The sequence below is a fragment of the Nipponia nippon genome, unplaced genomic scaffold (genome assembly GCF_047370975.1).
Source record: "Nipponia nippon isolate SJK-2023a ecotype South Korea unplaced genomic scaffold, ASM4737097v1 scaffold_1, whole genome shotgun sequence".
NCBI lineage: Eukaryota > Metazoa > Chordata > Aves > Pelecaniformes > Threskiornithidae > Nipponia > Nipponia nippon.
This window is the reverse complement of record NW_028262290.1, coordinates 29,720,088-29,733,989: the sequence shown is the minus strand read 5'-3', so window position 1 is coordinate 29,733,989 and position 13,902 is coordinate 29,720,088. Positions and strand designations below refer to the sequence as shown.

Here is a 13,902-nt window from a genome sequence, read left to right as displayed (position 1 = left end):
TCTAGCAGATTAGCAGCTCGCGTTGCTTGTTCTCCACTTGCTGTTGGAGTCTCATCTGATCTAATTGGCTTTTGCAATAGCAACAACAGAGTTAGAGTCTGAACTCCTGGGATCTGAGTTAAAACAGGATTATGATCTTTATGGACCTCAGTCAAAAGCCAGGGATTATAACTTCAGATATAAACAGCATGCACAGATGAACTGCTCAAAAGCAAAATTTCTGTTGGTAATTGCTTTCAGCAATGAAAAAAAAGGAAAAGAAGATTACGTTACATACATGACAAGGCATCTGCAAGCAGCATGTTTCTCTCAGGCATTACCAGCCAAAGCTGTGTAGATGCTTCATTAAAAATTTAGAAAAAGCAATATAAATATTTTGTATATGAAACAACGGCTAATGTTACAGAGTTTAACTGTTATTGCACAGCTCAGTGCTAGGGGTAATCAGCTAGATTTTGTCCTCATGGATGAGCGCTCCAAGTAGGGGCCCCAGCCCCCTGCTCAATACAGACGTGTTCTAAGGCAGAGCAGGCAGGACAGAAGTCCCCCCTTTCCCTATACCATGCTACCAATGATAAGCTCTTTGAGGTCACCTAGCTAAATTATGTATCCTCTTGTGTACCAGAAAGGAAAGGGAACTGATGCCTGGTCCAGAAGCAACAAATCCAACTGAAAGCAGTGGGAGTTCAGGGGCTGGGCTCAGCAGAGAGTTTTGAAGAGCCTCCTTTGAGGTGTAAAAGGGTACTTAGCCAGAATTATGTGCCTATGGGAAAGGTGTTCAGGAAGATCCTGTACAGCTCTCAACATGCCTAAATTCATCAGGATTAATCTTTTGGCCTGCATGTTCCTCTCACTGTCAGCTCTCCTCACTGACCGCTGCAAGGGCAAATAACGCACTTTCTGCTGACACCCTGCAACACCCTGCTAGGGCTGGGGGTGTAGGGTTTCTCTCTGGATCTTGTCCTGTGTAATTTGTCTTCAGTAGTGCAGACAAAGCAGGAAACAGTATCCAGAAATACAGCAGCTAGTGATTTGAGGATTCTCCATTTTGAGTCCTGAAAGTCAGTAATTAGCGATCACAAGCTGAGCATTTATCATCAAGAATTGCTTTTGAAAATTTGACTCGCTCTTTTTTTTTTCTCCCTTTATGACTCATGCTCAGTCCTGCCTTCCTTTGCTTATATTAAAAAAAGGAAAACTGCAGATCACCGTTAAAAAATCTGAAATGATCCTAAACGATATTATTTTTATAGCCTCACACTTTTAATACATATTTTAGCAGATGAGTTATAACAAGCATTCACTTGCCAGCATGCTCCAAACTAAGTAAACAAAAAATGTCCCCTGTCTTGATGTTAATTTCTTTATTTATTTGCTGAATAAAATCAGTTGTACTCACATAAAGACAGGACAGAGACATGAGTTTCTCTGATGCTCTCTGCCCCAGAAGAACAGTGAAAAAGTTTGTCTGAACAGAGCTCTGTGTCTGAGCAGTGCAATGGGTCAGAAGAAGGCAGAAAGTAGCTATTCTAAAAATACCTATTTATGTGCTCCTAATAAAAACCACAAACAAGATGGCCTTTTCTACCAACATTGAAAAAAATACATGAGAAAGAACTGATTTTTCCCTTGATCCTCATTAGATGCCGTTAGCGGTTGCTGCACTTACAGAAAAAGGTTTCTTCTCTGTATAAGGAGAAGTTGTGTGTGGAAAGCAGCGATAAAGCCTGAGCTACTTCTTTCTGAGTGCTTTTGCAAGTAGCTCAGTGGAGCTCACAAATGCCCCTTTTACTATTTCAGCTTTGAAGAATCAGCAGGAGAATCTTAAAATCAGAAAATGAGCCAGTGGACTGATCTTTTTGAATGAGGGATTGGAAGCACATGACCACATGGAATTTTAAATTGCATTAAAAATACAATATTTATGTAACTTTCCTTCCTGTTATTTTTTCAGACCTCCAGTACTGTTTCAGAGAAATAGCCCCACACAATGTGTAATAATGCATCACATGGTCCTGTTCCCACAGATCTGAAATTTCTTAGTTTAATCTTCACCTAAACAAATATTCCCTTAAATGAGATAGAATAATATTCTCAGTGGCATGTGCTGAGTGTTTTCAGTCACTTGGAAGAGTAAACAGAGCCCCCCTGCCTGTTCCTGCTTCCTTTGACTCCTGCTTCCTTTCCCACGTGCTTTATTTCTCTAATTATTTGACCCTTGCCTGGGCCCCACAGGTTCCATCTTCCTTTCTCAGCTCTAACAGCACTGCGGCACTGTGTGGCTAATGAGCCACAGAAACAAGCTTTGCCACCTTTCTTGGGAAACTTTTCCACTTTATGGGAAATGATTCCATGTGGGTGTCAGAGAGGCACTGGACCCTCTCCACACAACAACACGTTGCTTCTCTTATCTTGACCTTTCTGCCTCTTCTTTAATTCCCTACATTTTTTTCTGAACTACTGGATTCTTGGCTAGTTTTACTGTTTGCTACAGAATACACATGTTTTAAGATTTGTTTTTTAACTAACTAACTGACGTATTCCAAGGAAAGAAATGCTTATTTTAGTCAAGATATGAGCTAACCTAAAAGAAAAATGTTCCTTTTGAATCACACACCTCAAACCCCTAAATCCAGACATCATTTCTGAAAGCAGCTTTTCCAGAGGAAATAAATTAAAAGTATGGTAGTTCAGAAAATTCTTCTCAGCTTGATTGCTGCTTAGATGATGTGTAAAATAAGTATGTAAAAATACAGCAATGCCACACTTAGAGGAATTGTTCTACTTTGAAGCTATATCCAGCTGGCACTTGTTTTGGTGTCATTGATGTCACAGCAGAATATCAGCTATGTTTCTCATTTCACTTCTTCCACTCGTTTACCAAAACCGTATGATGTTCAGTGCTCCCTATCTACCCTACTCAGAATAAATTTTCTCTATATTATATACATCTTCCAATGGTTTATGGTCAATATTAAACAGTTGAACACTAAATGAATATTAAATATTGAATGGTGAGTGTTAAATAAGTGAATATTAAACAGTTCAAGAATGATGCAGGAAGAAATGTCTTGTTGATGATAACTGATCATAACAATATGGCAAAAATCACAATAGTAATGTCTCTTTTGCATCTGAATACACATTATTAAAAAGGTCTTCAGAAATGAAAAAGCCTTTTTGTGATATTTTGTGATTTTAAACATGTATGGGCCATGATACCAACTACTCTGAAACATACCATAGTTTACAACCTCTGCTCTACATCATCCAACAAGCTGTTCAAGGAGAACACACTGATTTTTTCTTTGAGTTTATTTACTGGGGCAGAAAGCCTACTGATTGGACCCTAGTAGTAACCACATTTTAGTAGCATCTGTTATGACATTTTACAAATTCTTTTATTTGTGAAATCCTACATATTTCTGATAGAGAGGTGGATCCACACAGCAGTGTTACTACCAGAAGTGTTCGCATACCTGCCATAGCATATGGAAATTTGCTTTTCTTGCTTTTAAAGACCTCCTAAGGAATAGTCCACAGAACTCAGGGATTTCCAGAGAATAGTCTGAAAATCCCTATTCTACAATATATTCTTTTAGGTATTCCCTCCTCTCCTGAATTAGATGTACTTCACAAATGCAGGGTATGATTATTTCAAGCCTGAAATAGAAACAAACACCAAGAATGGGGATGACCTGAAAGGCCGAAATAGTGGTAAAGCCATTAAGTTGAACAGAAAGTAAGAGGTTACAGCCCTCCACATACAGAATGAATACCTGGTCCCACTGAATTGCAGGATTCACAGCAAAGGTTGAATTTATCTAGCCTAATTATGTCAAGAATAAGAAGAAATTGCTGTGGACAGAGATATCTAGGCTTCCCAGAATCCTGGAGAGACGTATTTGATCAGAAAGTCTCTATTTGAAAGTGGAACTATGCTTCTTGCTCTTTAGGCATGGGACACTGACTCACATTTATAGAGTAACCAGGGTCAGCATGATACGCTATGTTAACATTAACAATGGATAGTTAATATGAAATTGGGAAGTCTTCTTTATAGTCACTATCTGTAACTCCCTGATTGGTGTCTGTCTAAGAAAAATCCATGGCAAAAGGAAGTCCTACACAGAAGTTTGTAACTACCTTTGGATTGGACCTTGTCAGAAGAAAAGTCTAGAAGATACTCCCTTTGAAAACTGCAGCTGGCCACAAACAACACCTACAGACATGATTACCTGCTCATCTGTTTTCATGTAAGCTAATTATTGGTGCAACTAAGATCGGGATAAGAAAAGAGGTGCTTGGTTTTGCAATAATAGCATGCTGCTGAGACAATTTCACAGGCAAATTTGTGGTAAAGAAGGAAGGGACCCCTTGGGGTGATTCTTTTAAGATCTCAGTGAATGTGCTTGACAGGTACTTGTCCCTCTCAACAAACCACTTCTAGTTTTGGTGGTCTTCGAGGAGCTAGTGAAGAGAAATTTAAGACATGATGATGCCATAGTTCTTGTTTAATAATATACAGGCACTTGTTTAGAGGCTGAGGGTAACAGAAATGTTTAACTAAGCACATGAAACTAAGCAATGTTTCTGAAACCAAATGCGAGTATAAATCCATTTTGGCACATTCCTGGATAACCATCCATGTCTGCACACATCTATTACTAATCATTGCAGTTTCTTAAAAGGTACAGTTATTGATCTCAATTCACAACACTGCAAAGAAGCAAATGCACTAAGTGGAATAAATGCTAGCAGGGAGACACTGACTCTGAACATCTTGCCTGTCTTTTCCAAGTAGTGGGGAAAGACATTACAATCTCATCTGATCATGCAGTGCCCAAATAGCCAAACAACTTCTGAAATGCGCAGTAAATTCTTTTGGCTTTACTGTACATTAGTTTAGGAACCTTAAGAAAAGTCTTTAAGGGTGTCCAAAGCTATGGCACAGCTAATTCAGTTCATCAGTCATCATTGAGAAATATGGTGGTCAGTGAGCACCAGCAGCAAAGCAGAGATGAAGGCCTCTGCATTATGGAGAGGAAGCAAAAGCCCCCTCTGATAGCATCAGTTAGGTAGAGGAGTCACTTCCTGAGTGGAAGTTAAAATCAGATATAATTCTAACAATATCCACCAGGAAATCACAAAAATCTGCAGGATTCATTAGTTTCCCAGAAGACATAGATGTTTCTCTATATCTCAGAAGTTAACGTACATGGTATTTGTTTTCAGCAAGTTCAACAAGGAGTATGACAAAGATCCTGTTGTCCTTGCCTCCAAACTTGTTCATGTTTCTTTATAAGTTGCTACCTGATGAGCCATTTATATAACTGCAGCCCAAGTTATTTCCTCTGCTGTCTCTGCACCAACAATGTCTAATCTGACTTTGCTTCCTATGATTCTTATCCAGTGCTGCATTTAAATGTCAACATCCAGGCCAAAAATCAAAGTAAAAAAAACAACTTATGTTGCCTAATATTTTTATGAATTGTTATAGTGTCAGTAGTTGCGTATATAAATCTGGCTATGACAGCTCACTTTCTGAGACATATTATTCTCTGTTGTTCACCACATCAAATTTTCGGTCATTAGTATAGCTATGGCTCTTCCTACTTATCCGGCTTTTCCACTCTTTTCCTCCCTCCCACCTAGACTGCCAAGTACTCTTTCTCTTGATCCCCCTACTGCCTCTTCGTCTACTTAGCAGGGAATATTGTGCTATTAAAGAAATAATTTGGAGATCTTGAATGAATTACCACATCACTTCAAGCATATCAGAGTTTCCACTGTACTCAGAATGATCACTGTCTTACAAGATCAGGTAGAAACTGTCAGGAGCCAATAGCTGATGTTTGTACCACTGTTATTGATTCACATAACCCTAACTTGTCTAATATCTAAATGAATTTCTTGTCTATTTAATGCAATGCTGTTATATTAGGAAATTGTTGGTACAATCATTATAGCTCCTCCCAGTCATGTGCATGATTTTTGCCCACATGAACTTCCATAGAAGTAGTAGGACAATGCACTCTGGTGAAGCAATACACATAATGGTAGCTATGGTGCCACCCCAAGATATTATTTCTATTTACTTATTTGGTGATAAGTGAACAGTAAATGTGGGAGGGGAGACACTTACTTAGGAGGCTTACTTATGGTAATGAATCACTCTATAAATCAGTACAATTAGGACTAGCTACTCTAGAAACAGTGCTTTCCACCATGTAAATCTCTGCCAGTATTCATTGTAGGGCAAAGGCATACTAAGCTAAGGATCATATTATCAATCTGCACACCAACTTGAGAGCTGCACTTAACTTGCACAGTAGGGAAAAAGGTGCAGGAGTGTCTGCCTCAAGAGGATGTTGAAATGGAAAGGATACTAAATTTAGCCAAATAAGTTAACCAGTTGGTCTCTTTAAACATTCACTGTAAGCAACGGAGAGATTCTTCCAGAAGGTGATGCAACGGGTGTAAATTAATTTCTTGATGTAGGTCCCATTTAGAAGAGCTCCTAGCTCTTCATTGGCTCTTCAGGGAGTCTATTTGGCTAGTTTACCAAGCCAAAGTTGGAGGATATCAGTGTGTCCCCTCACCTCAGCTGCCTTGTCCCCTCCCTGCATTATGTCAGTAGCTACCATTGACAGTGTTGAAGCTTCAGGCATTATCCAGCATGTCATTAAAGACCCCAAAGTGCTGATCGCACCGTGTTTCCCTGTAAAGCTTTGTTTGCCCTGTGAGCTCCGTTTTAGCTGTTGATAGAGGTGTTTTCAAATCATTTCCAAGTCAAAAGATAGATCTTTTCCAAGACCACAAGTTATAGAAACTCTTCTGAGGTCTTGGGCTGAATTTCTGTTTTCTAACGTCAGCCTTCTTCTGGAACAGTATGATCCATACTTTTTCACAGAAACATTGGTAATTCCTGAATAAATCTTTATTTCCTCTAATACAAATTGTTTATTTATTGTCGTAAAACTTAGTTGTTCTCATCCCACCTCACTGACTGTACATGCAGTAGTCACAGAGTTCACTGACCCATAAGTGACCATAGGTGTAATGACCCCAATTGCCTGCACATCAGTGTGCTCAAACACACAAAGAGAAGATTTGCATCCAAATGGGTGTTTGGAAGAATACTTTATGGGCCATAATGAAGCTATATTGTTGTGTAACCACTGTTAATGTGCTTTTGTAATTGGCTTTGAAACTATATTTGAGCACTTCAGAATCAATTCAAAACTTTAAGAAAGGTGCAATTCACATCTGATGTCTAATTCAAGGTCTCCAAAGAAAAGATGAAGTATTTGTCGGTCCCGTCCAACAGATCTTTGCACAAGGTCTTGTTTTTTAGGTTTTGGACAGACTTACACATTGCTCATTTTACATGAAAACACTAATTTCAATATAAATCTGAGATTATAATTTGCATAAGATCATCTCATGTTTGTTTTAGATTTGGAATTGGGAAAGTATTACAAAGTTGACTTTTCCTGGATTTAGTAAGGTAATACTTCTGAATGTCAGTTCTGAAACTCTACTATTAAAAATTTTTGCAAGGCTTCAGTTCTGGTGGTAGAAACACCAATCATGTAGGCATACTCTACTTTTATGCAGCTGGGTTTCTCCTTTGCATTCAGTAGAGCTATTTTTGTAGCTAAAGTTACACCTGTGCATAATATGGATGAGGGTAAATGTCAGTGAATGACAGACACATCCTACATTTGAAAGGGAAAAAACTTGAGCTGTAGAGAGTTTCTTACCTGTTATCTTCTGTATATCTATCAAATGTCTGATGAGCAGAAATGGAAATTTTCTAGAGAAAGAGTCTTCCTTATGCTCCGTGAAAGCAAGAATTCAAAACAGAGTTAAGTCCTGGATCTGTTAAACAGAATGCAGCTCAACTGCAACAATAATTTCCAGTGAAAAGTGACTCAGGTCTATCCCCCCCATCATTTTTACTTAAAGTTGCACTGTGAAATCCACCAAAATGAATTTAAGCAAACTGATTTTAGATTTGTACTACCCTGTGCTCAACAGTGAAATTTATTTCCATGTAAAATTTGTTGCATCCTCTGAAAGTTTGCTGTTACCTAATTGTACTTTTATTACAAAATTTGTCATAAGATTTATGAGATTATCACCAGTTTTCACAAAAATATTAGGAAACTTCATGAGTAACTGGCTTGTGACACTACTGGAGATCACACAGAGATTAAGGAACGCAGCGATTACGTTTGACTTCAGTCCAGTAAAGAACTTAGGTAAATGAAAACTTCCATTATCATCAACAGAGCTGTAGATACCGCTAAAGAAAGCAAGATGTACACACTCACGTAGATCATAGTCCAAAATCTTATTCATTTATACTGGACATAAAGAATGCATGAGCATTTCTAACTTTCTTAAGTTTGGATATTACCATGGAAATGACTTATGTTTCAGCAGTCTAAGGAAGTGACGTATACTAATGTGAGTGATAAGGCTGACTGGAGGCTGCAAGGCTAAGCACAAACTGAGTACAGTCTGCCCTCTTTTAAAGGTGATTCACTGTCTCCAACATGAGGATGGGCTGTTGGTACCCAGTGTTGATCAGTGATGTTGTTTCCTGCAACTGCCTGAGCCACCTGCATAGACTCTGTGTGTGTGTGTGTGTATGCTTGTATTTTTATCACAACCATCAGGCTATGTTAATTCATCCAGCTTTAAGGAAAAAACATTATATTCTTTGGTGGGGCCTAAAATGAAATTAATTTAGCTGCTGGAACAGTACTTAAAGGATGCTTTCCTATGGGCTTGTTTAATGAACAGCTGCTTCCTATTAAGGGAAGGGTAGATCCCTCTTTTTACATTTTACAAAGGAAACTTAAGATTAATTAGAGCAATTAATCTGCACGGTAATAGTATCTTCTGGAATTTTCCACATCCCTAGAAGTTTGCAAGTCAGCTTTCATGCGCCCAAACGTATGTTCTCTTCTTTCCTTGTCACCAGTTTCAAAGCGAAAGCTGAGTGAATTCTTATTGCTTGCTCTGCAAACAGAAGGATACACAAAAGAGCAAGTTGAGAAAATCATATTAACAGAAATGATCTTGTATAAAATGAGAATATCTTACTCTCAGAGTCACATTATAGTCAGACTGGTGAGTTAAAGTTATAAAAAAATTAATAGTTTAATGCCTGTAGAGCTGAAGTGACATTTCCTTTCATTTGAACAAGCTAGCCAAGTCCTTTTCAAAAGCAAAGCCTTGCTACCTTTTGAGCTGACTAAACAGACCTTAAGGCTTGCATCTACTTTATATTTAATTGTTCTTTAGAAATAATGCTATTTTTAATAAGTCACATTCAACAATTATGAAAGATTAATACATTTGTTTTTTTTAATTGCCCTAATACAGCTGATTGGAACAGTTGTTGCTGTGATAGTTATATTTTTTTTCTACGTGTTTATACTACATTTGCTTTCTTGCATTTTGTCACTCTTAACTCCTGATTGTTTGGTTAGAAAGTTTCCTGTGTGTCCATTTTAAAAGGACTATGCCAAATGGAGAGGATTACCTCTAGAAAAGCAGGGAAAGCAACACCATCTTCCTCAAGAGTGAACACCTTTCTGGCAGGTCATGCTTTGGAGATCGGTGACAAGTGGTGTCCCTCAGGGGTCCATACTGGGGCCCGTACTGTTTAATATCTTCATCAGTGACAGACAGTGGGATTGAGTGCACCCTCAGCAGGTTTGCAGACGACACCAAGCTATGTGGTGCAGTTGACATGCTTGAAGGACAGGATGCCATCCAGAGGGACCTGGACAAACTTGGGAAGTGGGCTGATGTGAACCTCATGAGGTTCAACAAGGGCAAATGCAAGGTCCTGCACCTGGGTTGAGGCAACCCCTGGTAACAATACAGGCTGGGGGATGAAGGGCCTGAGAGCAGCCCTGAGGAGAAGAACTTGGGGGTACTGGTGGATGAAAAGCTGGACATGAACTGACAATGCACTTGCAGCCCAGAAGGCCAACTGCATCCTGGGCTGATTCAGCCCCTCTACTGTGCTCTGCTGAAACCCCACCTGGAGTACTGCATCCTGCTCTGGAGCCCTCAGCACAGGAAAGCCATGGACCTGATGGAGCAAGTCCAGAGGAGGGCCTTGAAAATGATCAGAGGGATGGAACACCTCTCCTATAAAGAAAGGCTGATAAAGTTGGGGTTGTTCAGCCTGGAAAAAAGAAGGCTCTGGGGAGACCTTATTGCAGTCTTTTAATACTTAAAGGGGGCTTATAGGAAAGATGGGGACAGACTTTTTAATGGAGCCTGTTGCGATAGAACAAGGGCTAATGGTTTTAAACTAAAAGAAGGTAGATTCAGCCTAGATATAAGGAAGACATTTTTTACACTGAAGGTGGAGAAACACTGGACGAGGTTCCCCAGAGAGGTGGTAGATGCCCCATCCCTGGAAACATTCAAGTTCAGGTTGGAGGGGGCTCTGAGCAACCTGATCTAGTTGAAGATGTCCCTGCTCCTTGCAGGGGCATTGGACTAGATGACCTTTAAAGGTCCCTTCCAACCCGAACTATTCTATGATTTTATGATTCTATGATTCTTTATTCAAGTAGACATTGAGCTTGGTGCAGTGCCTGCTGAGTAAAAAGTCTGTGGATAGTGTTATGCCATTATAATATTTAACGGTCCTTTCCAGCTTTAAAAAGCTACACAACAATGTAATGCTCCTTCCCTTGAAACAAGTGTTTCAATATCAGCCACATAATTGCCTTAGATATTTTAAATAGCAAATGTGATAATTTACATTAATACTGTTGTGACTAAAATTAAGTAGGTTTGGTTTTCAAATATAACAAGTGCCATTTGGACAGGTCAGAACAGAGCAGAGCGAAGACTTTGGAGACAGGGGACCTCAGGAGGTTCAATTCAAGCTTCAGGCCATAATGAGGCAAAAAGTATTATCAAAACCAAGCTTCAGGCCATAAAGAGACAATAGATATTATTATAACCCCTTCACTGCAGCTTTCTACTCTTCTCTCAGGCGTATTAGGATGTGGGTGGGAAGAGGGGAACTGCACAGTGCTCACATGTGACCACATGCTTAAAGTGGTCATCACTCAGTGTTTAATGAGAAAAATTGTAGTTCCTCAGTCTCCCTGTAAAACACCATTTGGAACCCCTGTAGACCATGAGGTTGAGCAGTGTGATTGGCTCCATCTCCTGGGCAGGTCTCATAGGCCCTTTTGGTGCTAGAGACTGTTCTGGGGGAATACTGAGAAGGCAGGTGCTGAATGGAGAATAGCTGCAAATCTAACTGTCTTTTACAGGACCTTGCTAGAGGATGGGAATTTTTTAGAGAGATCATCTTGTTTCTCTGGGCTCAGCAGTACCAGCCCGTCTTCTCACTACTACCAAAAAAAAGTGAGAAGTTGTCAAAACTTCAGTTTGACTGTAATAGCAAACAGGTTTGAACTGATCTGCATTCTGACTCCAAAGTGATGATGTCCTTGGGCTCTCAGATACGTGATTAATTTTGAAAAATGTACTTAAAGGTCCACTAATATTGTTTTTTTTTTTCAAAAACTTTCTATACTTGTTTCATGGGGAGAAGAAAGCTCAGGTGTCTCCGCAGGAAAGTAGTAGTCCTTAGCAGTCCACCACTTACGTCGTCCTCTAGAAAAACAAAACTAAACTGGAAGGGGGGCAGGGAGAGTGCTCCTTGCTTCAAAGAATTTTCTATTTTCTCCTCTCCTTCTTTCTTTCCTACTGTTCTGCCTAATTTTCTGTGTTCTCTGTAATGGCATTTCCTTAAGGTCAATCTATTGTTATATAGGAGTGTGATAGAGATATCGGGCTGAGTCATGCAATATTTGCCAACTCCACACCTTTCAGTATTCTGTTGCTGAGAGTAGAGGTAAAATAGCTCTTTGTGGTTACTACTGCTTCTTAAATAAAAGCTGTTTTTTTTAAAGAAAATGAGTAAGAAAAGGAGTTCAAAAAAGAAAATTACTTTTTAATTCATTTTCTTAGGGTTTTCATAAACCTGCAATGAAATTGAAGCCATCCAGGGCCAGGAGCATTCACAAATAATGCCTTAGTAACACATGCATATAAGTCTAAGAGAGAGAAACAGGAGAAGGAGTTCAACAAAGAAGCATATTTTAAATCCACTGCGGATGCTGAATAAGAATCAATAAGGAAAAAAAAGTCTGTCTCAAAATTCTGACAGATTAGTGAAAATCTGTTTTGCATTTCACAAATAGAATTTTACACTGATCACATGCAAAAAAAAACCCTAACTGGAGATGAAAAAGTCTACATAAAGCCTACTGGGTGTGAAACGTATCTAATGTTCTGAGCCATTATGTAAGACACTAACCTTAGGTTTTTTTGCAGCAATCTTGTACTTCAAATTATTTTCCATTTGCCTTTAACAATTTCTAACAACTACATAAAACCTCTGTACTGCAGCCCAAACACTCAAAAGGGGCATCCTGAGATGGTTGCTCATGTGGTGAGGTACTTGTTAATTCTAAATTTCTCCACTTGGCTGTCATTAAGAAACTATTAGAAACAAAATATGTTATACTTCTGATATGGGATAATGCTGCAGAGCTGCTACTGAATGAACTAAAGCTCTGGCTAGATACATAGGTATGTGTTTACATTTGCCACCTTAGGTCTACAAAGCAAATTTCGATAACTAAATCCAAACAGAATGTTATATTTGTTTTTTTTAATTCCTTCTAGATTTGCCCTTGTGGTCATTGCTCAACATTTTCCCTCCTCCCTGACATATTACAGGTATGTGCCTGGGATGCAGCTTTCCAGGCTATCCACGTCACAGATGAGTGGTTAGGCTGCTTAAAAATCACCGTCAAAGAAGAAAAGGCAGGGAGAATGCACCACCACACCACACCTTGATATTTTAGATGAGGCTTCTCAGCACTCAGAGCATTTCTTACCCTCCCTTTTCCTGCGGAGGGGAGCAGCAGGAGTAACTATGTAAAAAGTAACTGCTTTCAACCTGGATGAATTCTGGTATCATGAGAGGAAAAATATTGACCTAACGCTTCAGTCTGCAGCTCTGTCATGTTGAGACTTTGTTAAATCTGAGACAAATTCTTTCAAGATATGTAGGTTCAGATTACCTGCATTACTATTTCTATAAAAATAATTACTATAATAACTAATGATGTTGGCCCATCTTGAGTGACTTATTACACAATGTAGCTGTCGATTTCACATAATAATTCCCACCTTGAGCTAAATAGCTTGCAACTGAGCTACAGCTTCCAACTGAAGTACAACATGCCTTTCAGAAAAAAATATGCGGGCTTCTCCAGCTCATAGGAAATTCACCACGAGCCTCAGGGGTCTCTCCCAGGTGTTAACTAACTTAATGAACTGCAGTACGTTTCCAGTTTTGCCATTTTTTAGCTTTATTGGCCTAGGCCAGTGAATTTTGCCATGTCAGGTGAAACAGAAATCAATGATTTTCTTCTCTAAGCACCAAGTATGGAACTCGCCCACCCTCTCCCAAACTTTGTTTTTTAAAAGTTGGACTTCTAACTTAAATAAGTTGCATAGCCTCCTTCTCTAGCTTGTGAAAAGACATACACAGTTCATTTGATCAGTCTTAGACACCTAACTAGGGCTAGCTAAAGAAAAAGAAGCCATTGTAGGACTCTTCCCCCTCTGTTAACTATGCAGAAAATGTGGGCAGTTGAATTGGAGGCCACCTTTTAGGCCACTAAAATTACGTGAGGTGAACAGCCACAGTGGTAATGAGTAAGTCATCTCCTTCTCTTTGAAAAGCTGTACCATCTGAATTTCCTTATTTTCTCACTGTGTGCCTGTTTCCTAAATCATAACCAATTCTTTTGAGTTTTCTCTGAATCATGT

General features: G+C 39.2%; 1 protein-coding gene and 1 long non-coding RNA gene across 6 annotated transcripts in view; one reads left to right on the top strand and one right to left on the bottom strand.

Moving 5' to 3' along the window:
• The window catches only part of LOC148057281 (uncharacterized), a 195,472-nt gene that overhangs the window by 66,239 nt on the left and 115,331 nt on the right, over window positions 1-13,902 (bottom strand). The window lies entirely within an intron of this gene.
• Window positions 4,106-13,902, top strand: part of LOC148057282 (uncharacterized) — a 60,857-nt gene continuing 51,060 nt past the window's right edge. For all 4 annotated transcript variants that reach the window (XR_015703150.1, XR_015703154.1, XR_015703155.1 and 1 more), the window contains exon 1: window positions 4,106-4,256. This is a non-coding gene — a long non-coding RNA (uncharacterized LOC148057282). The remainder of the gene's footprint in view (window positions 4,257-13,902) is intronic.